This window comes from Triticum dicoccoides, chromosome 4B (assembly GCF_002162155.2).
Source record: "Triticum dicoccoides isolate Atlit2015 ecotype Zavitan chromosome 4B, WEW_v2.0, whole genome shotgun sequence".
Taxonomy (NCBI): Eukaryota; Viridiplantae; Streptophyta; class Magnoliopsida; order Poales; family Poaceae; genus Triticum; species Triticum dicoccoides.
Genome location: NC_041387.1, coordinates 577,040,106 through 577,047,428, shown reverse-complemented (window position 1 = coordinate 577,047,428; position 7,323 = coordinate 577,040,106). Strand labels below are relative to the sequence as shown.

The 7,323-nt window shown below is 43.7% G+C and overlaps 1 long non-coding RNA gene across 2 annotated transcripts; it reads right to left on the bottom strand.

Moving 5' to 3' along the window:
- Positions 1-662: 662 nt before the first annotated feature.
- Positions 663-7,312, bottom strand: LOC119291525. Of its 2 annotated transcripts, XR_005142485.1 has the most exons (7): positions 6,878-7,312; positions 6,694-6,790; positions 3,015-3,129; positions 2,243-2,361; positions 1,817-1,864; positions 960-1,263; positions 663-862 (listed from the first exon to the last, which is right to left on the bottom strand). It is a non-coding gene; the product is annotated as an uncharacterized LOC119291525 (long non-coding RNA). The 2 variants fall into 2 exon arrangements; XR_005142484.1 differs by having other exon boundaries at positions 663-1,263; positions 6,878-7,153.
- Between the last annotated feature and the right edge of the window lie 11 nt (positions 7,313-7,323).

Below are 7,323 nucleotides of genomic sequence, written 5' to 3'. Positions count from 1 at the left end.
ATCTACATGCATGCACGCCAGCGCGTCAATCTACTACACAGCTCGCGAAAATCACAAAAAAGGGACTAACCGGTGGCGAGTGATCGGGGGGCGGCGACGAGGGTGGTGCGCTCGGCGGTGGTCGATCCCATCGGAGGCGGCGACTAGGGGCGGCTCTTCTCGCCGGATCCGGAGGGGTGGTGCAGCGGCTCGGCGCGGGAGGGTGTGGGGCGGCGGGCGGGCGACGGCGGAAGGAAGGGGGAAAAGAGCGCGGGCTGAAATGTCTCTCCCGCCAACTGCTTCTCTGTGATGCAGGGCACCGCAGCCGCAAGGGGGAAACTCGCTTTTCCCGGGTTGGGGCCGGAAATTTGCCGCGCCCCTTAAAAATTTTTGCGGGCCGGGGTGGGATGCGGGGTCTGATCGGGCAGACTTTCCGGTCCGTACCCGCATTTTGGCGGTTATTTTGCGGGTCGGGAACGGATGCGGGGTCTGCTAGAGTTGCTCTTAGTGGTAGGAGTCGTGGGGTTCCTATATGGTAATGCAATTACCACATAGCAAGTAGTGGTTCACGGCAGTAATAATACAATTATTTCATTACCATATATGTTTCTATTTTTGTCATCATTAATGGTGGAGCCATGGGGCATACCGAGGGGCTATCTCTTCTCTACTACTAATAAACAAGCAAACAAGAACTTCGCTAAGTACACCCGGCAACTTGTCCCACAAAACGCACGAAACAATCAACACCACACAATTATACCCGCACATCTAAATCTAACAGCCATCATTCATTTGCTGCCTGTACGGTGTGGACTTAGGAAATACCCTTGACTGACCGTGCTCCACCTCCAGCACCCCCCATCCACCCCCTACAATCACGCTGTACTCCAGGTAAATAAGGAAACAACATTAATTCGTCATCACACCACGCTGATCTCCTGGTAAAATAAGGAAACAAAATTAATTCGACATCGCACCGTCGCACCATCGCCAACGTCATCGCCATTGTTGCTGACCAACGTGGAGACCGTCCGCGAGCAGCGTCGCTTCCTTCCCCGAGGTCGCCAGGGCAGCGACGCCACAGAACTTCCAGCAAGGTCGCCATGGCAGCAACGCCAGGGAACGCCCAGGATCCTGCCCTCGCAGCGTGGCATCCCTACGGGAGATCCCCACTGGTACAGCCCGCCCTGCCCGTCGCAGCCAGCCGGATACACGCAGCTGTAAAATTCTTCTCTCCACTTTAGTCTAAACTTCTTCCTTTGACCTGCTTCTTCCTTTGACCTGTTGCATCAATACTCCAAATTGTTATTTTCAGAATATATAGTTCTAAAATATACACGCGTGCACATCACAATACTACACATCTGTATCGATTTCCAGCCTAACTGATACATGCATCCTATGTCCTAGACCTGGTGTGAACTAAAATAGCCATTCATATTTTAGAGTTGTGGTTTCGAAGTTATTTGTAAATGTAATCCATATGAACATTATTCTTTTACTTACTTCATTAACATATGTGCCAATATGTTCGCACCATACCCTCAGGGCCATTACCTTCACTGTCCATTCTAGATAATTAAGCTCCAAGGCACTTGATCAATTGACAACTGTAAAAAACAGGTTGCAAGTGCATGTGATGCCTACTTACTTTCTGATGAAGTCATAACCATCTGCATACTTGGTTGCCTGATTTTATTTTAAATGGAGTTGTATGCGTTGGTAAGAAATTAAGGTGTTTGTAAACTTGGTGAGACTTTCTTGACGACAAAGGGAGGGGACAAACTATAGCCGCTCTTATCCCCTTAGAGGGAGAGGTTAGGAGAGAACAAACCATGTCTTTAGTCTAAACTTCTTCCTTCGACCTGCTTCTTCCTTTGACCTGTTGAATCAATACTCGGAATTGTAATTTTCAGAATATATAATTCTAAAATATAAACATGTGCACATCACAATACTACACATCTGTAGCTAATGTTTATTGACCTGTTGCAGCAATACTCAGAATTGTAATTTTCAGAATATATAGTTCTAAAATATACACATGTGCACAACACAATACTACACATCTGTAGCGATTTCCAGCCTAACTGACACATGCATCCTATGTCCTATACTTGGCGTGAACTAAAATAGCAATTCATATTTTAGATTACATCTAGCAGTGGGGATAAAAAATATAGCTTCATTGTCCCAAGTAGATACGTCAGGATAAAGAATAGAAGTTAATTTCCGCACCAATAAATCACAATTTTTGTACCTGCCAAAGCAACATTCTATGTTTGCGGCTCAACAGCAGGGCCAATATCATCTTCTGCCTTCTGTTTTTGTGTAAGTGAACAGGAGGGCCAACCACTGAGAGTGGTCCTGCAAGGAGACCTGTCATTACAACTTCCTATTAATAATGTAAATACGGCTTTGATGAAGCACATTATCAACTTCCCAATTTTTTATGATAGCAATATTCATATGTAGGCCAAGGGTATGTCATCTCCCAAGAGTGCGGGAGCGCGCACCCCATTTCAGGATCTAAGTAACAACCGATGCACCCCATTCCTAAAAATGTCATACTGTATTTGTTGGTGCTTATATCCTAACTTGCAGTATGTACTTATATCCTAACTTGCGGTATCTACTTATGCAGACCCCAAAGAATTGAAGAGGCAGAGGAACAGAGAGTACTATGCATGCAATAAAGATTGTGCTCCACTTTTGGGCCATCAGATTTCCATGTTCTGATAATTAACCGAATGGGTTATGTTTTAATGTAACTGGTTTGGGTATGCAACTGTTTATGCATATAATTCTGAAGAGCACACATCATTGCTGTTAATAATATATTGTACACGACTTGCTTCTTGATAATGTCAAGCATTATTACTACTATATTGAACATACGTCCAGGACAAAAGTTTGTTTTACCAGAAAAATTTAAGTTGGTTGAAATAACTAGCATGTATCTTCTCATTGCAAAATTTTATTTTACACGTGATCAACAATAATATAATATAAAACTTAAGTACGAAACTCACCACAGTGGAAATCTGCTATGTCATCATTTTACCAGGCTCACATCTCTTGGAACAACTTAAAGCAATTCCCTGGCCCCTCCTGTCCAGCACAGCCACTGAACTAAACCTTCTGTATCTGTATATAAAAAGGTAAGAGAAAACACACACAAAATCAAAGATACGTTCCGATGAGCTGAAACCAATATTTTTGTATTAAAATGTATTACAAAAATAACTCCATTAATTCTGTATGCGTGGTGAATAAAAAAAGAAAAAGAAAAGCATTGGGCCTGAGATAAATCAAAGCAAAAAAAGGAAAAGCATTGGGCCTAAGATAAATTAAAGGAAAGTGTGGGTCCTGAGATAACGCTCACGATTCCCAATCCTCACGCTATGGAAGTATACTTCCCGTGATTTCCACCTTCCATATCACAATCCTCATGCTATGGAAGTATATTTCCCGTGATTTCCACCTTCCATATTGCCTACGACAATATATCTCTCGATCAGGAGCAGAAAGAAGCAATGGGTTTTGCATCGTAGGGTTTCCTTCCACCTCTCCTTCATCATCTCTCACAAAGGACTGCCGCATCTCACACCCCTCCACCGCGCCGGCCTCCTACACCGTAAGTCTCTCCAGCATCTGTCCGTGGTGAACTACCATCGTCCTCCATGTCTGGGTCACAATCCCCGGTGGCCTGTGCGGATCAATCTGCTATCATCACGGTAATGATATCTCTCTATAATTACATCCTATTCACGATTTCACATCTACAAGGCAACATAGTCACTAGAGGGGATCCAACAAAGTGAATCAACATGCCCTGTGTGACCCCACAAAATTGCCAAGATGCTTTGTGTGACTGTAGAAATTCTTTGGGCAACATCCACCTGATTACTTGAGAGAATATTCACGCAAGTGAATATCAAAAAGTTGATTGAATGAACAATTAGAGAAAGAAACAGATACTGAAATTTTGTTGGAAAGAATGTCCTGATGCCACTAAGTTAAAGTAAACATGTCAAAATATGTGCACCCAGTTGTGATGTATTCACTCCGTCCCAACATATAAGATTGTTTTTCAAGGTAATAGAACTTAGGGGCCTAATGTTAACAGCGTGACAATAATATGTGCTTCGGTATTCAGGAAAACATCGACGGGGGAGCCAAGAATGAGCATACCACCAAATACGAGGATATGAACACCGACTCAACAAAGGCAATACAAGAACAAACCATCATCGATGATACAGAAAATATGCAGATTGATGAGGTCATACCCTTTTATTTGCATGCGAAACCCCAAGTCGAAAAAGGCGGTTTTTATTTTCACATGTCACTATTATTTTTACAGCGTGACAATAATATGTGCTTCGGTTTTCAGGAAAACATCGACGGGGGAGCCAAGAATGAGCGTACCACCAAATACGAGGATATGAACACCGACTCAACAAAGGCAATACAAGAACAAACCATCATCGATGATACAAAAAATATGCAGATTGATGAGGTCATACCCTAAGACAAGCATGCGAAACCCCAAGTCGAAAAAGGCGGTTCTTATTTTCACATAACACTATTATTTTTATTCTGCCGGGACAAAACAATATGTAATTTATAGTATAATAATATCATGCCTACATAATATTATATTATTGTGTGTTTCAGTTAGTAAGCGAGGAAGAACCAAATGGAGTAGACGACAAAGACGAAGTAGAGAAAAATAATAGCATGCAGGCCACTGATTGCGAAGTGATAAAGGCATGCTTTCTTTTCAACTATCACAAATAGTTCTAATTCTAATTATATTATATCCTGCATAGGGATTATTCTTTGTAATATTTGCTCTCAGGAATTAAACTTCAAGGAAACAAGTGAACAAATGCAGCCACCTCAAGACGATAAATTAGCACAAACATTCAACATCGAAGAGGCAGAAACTATAGGGGACAAGCTGGCAGAATCAAATGAAAAAGCCGACAAAGGAGAAGTGGAGAAAAAGAAAAGCACGCGGGGCACTGATTCCGAGGTGATAGACGCATATTTTCTGCCCAACTATGTCTCAAATAGTTTGAATTCTAATTATATTATATCCTGCATACAAAATATTCTTTGTAATGTTGCTCTCAGGAATTAACCTTTGATAAAACAAGTGAACGAATGGGGCTAGCTCAGGATGAGGAATTAGCACAAACATTGGGCACCGAAGGGGCGGAAACTATATGGGACACTCTGGTAGAATCAAATGGAATAGCCAACACAGAAGAAGTGGAGAAAAAGCAGAGCACGCAGTCCACTGATTCCGAAGTCTCCGAAGTGACAGAGGCATCTTTTCTTTTTCAACTATGTCCCAATAGTTCTAATTCTAATTATGTTATATCCTGCATACCAATTATTCTTTGTATTGTGGCTTTCAGGAATTATCCTTTGATGAAACAAGTGAACAAATGGTGGCAGATGAGGACGAAGATTTAGCACAAACGTCCGGCATGAAAAGGCCACAAACAGTGAAGCCTATCCGATTACATAACAAACCCAAGAAAGCACCAGACTATGTGGTGGCTCCAGAAGGCACGTACAAGTCCTTCTATGCCTTACTTTTGCTACATTTATTTTCTTCGTTGTTAATAAATGTTTTGACTTACATCATGATAGATTATGCTTGCACCGGCGATGATTGGTCCGTGATTGAAAATATCATGACTGAACCAAGCGATAAAAGAAATTTAGTGAGCATCAACGACTCATATCTCAAAAACTTACATTTACTACGCCTTTTAACCGAAGGAGAATTTGTTGGCGACGAAGTAAGTATATGTAGCTTTATGATAAGAGGATGTTATTAACATGAGTTCCTGTTATCTCCTAACCAAGGTGTGCACTTGATATTGTAGATCATAGACGCATACATACATTGCATAAGTGCTAAGCAACATCTACAGATGAGGTCAGGTGGAAGTGTGTTCTTAGAGAATGCATGCATCTCTAAGATGATAAAGGAATTTAGCTCTATACGGGATGACGCACCAAAATGGGTATTACAGAGAGCTAAAACTTATTTGGAACATGATATGGTGAGTCTCAGTTCCGTACATATTAATTCAATAGAGGACAAATGTTTGTATACATGGGACCTAAACTAACAAAAAAACTATTTTTAGATATTCGTTCCAGTTAACATTGAAGAGTTTCATTGGTACCTAGCAGTTATAAATACCGGGAAGCGATGTATCCAGGTGCTCGACTCGGTAGGCCCAGGAATGAACCGCAACGACCTCACTGCTATGGTTAGTTATTAGTCCCACTGCACCATCTTTTGATAAGACAATTTTCTGTTATTCTTCGATTGTGATGCTAATACTTTGTCATTTATTCATGCAACAGCTGAAAGGACTAGAAAATGTATTCCAATATGCTAAGCTTCAAATGGAACTAAAATCTGATAAGTGGAAAGACTTAAACATCAGTGCATGGCCAAGGGAAGAGTGTATTAAGAAGAGACTGCAGACAGATGGGTATACCTTCTAACTCAAAGCAATCGACATTATGTGTTTTTTGTGTGTCCCCATTAGTTGCATCACAAAACAAATTTCTCCACAATAAGAATAAAAGTATTCAAGCTGAAAGGATACAGACTGCAGAATAAAATGAGGCTATGCACCGATTTGACGGGGACAAGCAGGGGTCGGAGAGACTAACCTGGACCCGGACGAGCGATGAGAAGGGAGGGTCCCGAGCAGCAGCACAGCACGCAGAGCTCTTCGTGGTCATCCATGGAAGGAAGGAACTCCTGCTCCTGCTCCGGACCGAATCGAACAACCAATTAAAGTTGTTGTCGGAGAGCAAAGCATCTGGATCGAGGGGATAAGAGTTGAAACCGGACCTTGCTGGCGTCCTGAGCAGTGGGGAAGGGAAGTTCATGGCGCGCGGGAGAAGGTGGAGACGCTCATGTCGGCGATGGCAAGTGCGTCAGGAGGATGGAGGGCCCCGGCGTCGCCGGCGTGCATGACGAGCTTGAGCGCCTCCTCGGCCACCTCGGCGACCTTATATGAAGAAGGGGCGGGGCAGATCAAGGGCCTGCGCGCCCCGCCGGCAGTGGTGACGAAGGGGCGGGGCAGTTCAAGGGCCTGCGCGCCCCGCCGGCAGTGGTGACGAAGGGGCAGGGCAGTTCAAGGGCCTGCGCGCCCGCCGGCAGTGGTGACGAAGGGGCGGGGCAGATCAAGGAACTACGCGCCCGCCGGCATCGGTGACGAAGGGGAGGGGCGGAGCACATCGCGGGCCTCCGCGCCCGCCGGCAGCGGTGACGAAGGGGAGGGGTGGGGCACATCG